Source organism: Physeter macrocephalus, chromosome 12, assembly GCF_002837175.3.
Source record: "Physeter macrocephalus isolate SW-GA chromosome 12, ASM283717v5, whole genome shotgun sequence".
Lineage (NCBI taxonomy): Eukaryota > Metazoa > Chordata > Mammalia > Artiodactyla > Physeteridae > Physeter > Physeter macrocephalus.
The window spans coordinates 2,386,921-2,387,499 of NC_041225.1; positions in this window are offsets into that span (position 1 = coordinate 2,386,921).

The window sequence follows — 579 nt, forward strand, 5'->3', positions numbered from 1 at the left end:
TTTTCCCCTTTTTTTCGTTTTGTGAGTGTGAATGTGTGTGCTGCTGTGTGAGATTTTGTCTGTATAGCTTTGCTTTAACCATTTGTCCTAGGGTTAGACAGACCCGTTTTTTTTTTCTTTTTTAATAGAAATTTTTCTTCTTAATAATTATTTTTTATTTTAATAAATATATTTTATCCTACTTTATTTTGTCTTCTCCCTTCCTTCCTCCCTTCCTTTCTTCCTTCCTCCCTTCCTTCCATCCCTCCCTTCCTCCCTCCTTCCTTCAATATCAAACGGTGAAAATCTCGCAGAGATCTCCATCTCAACACCAAGACCCAGCTTCACTCAAGGACCAGCAATGAACAGTGCTGGACACCCTATCCCCAACAAAGAGCAAGACAGGTCTACAGCCCCATCCATTAGCAGAGAGGCTGCCTAAAATCATAATAAGGCTACCAACATCCCCAAACACACCACCAGACGTGGACTTGCCACCAGAAAGACAAGATCTAGCCTCATCCACCAGAGCAGAGGCACTAGTCCCCCCAACCAGGAAACCTACTCAACCCACTGAACCAACATTAGCCACTGGGGACA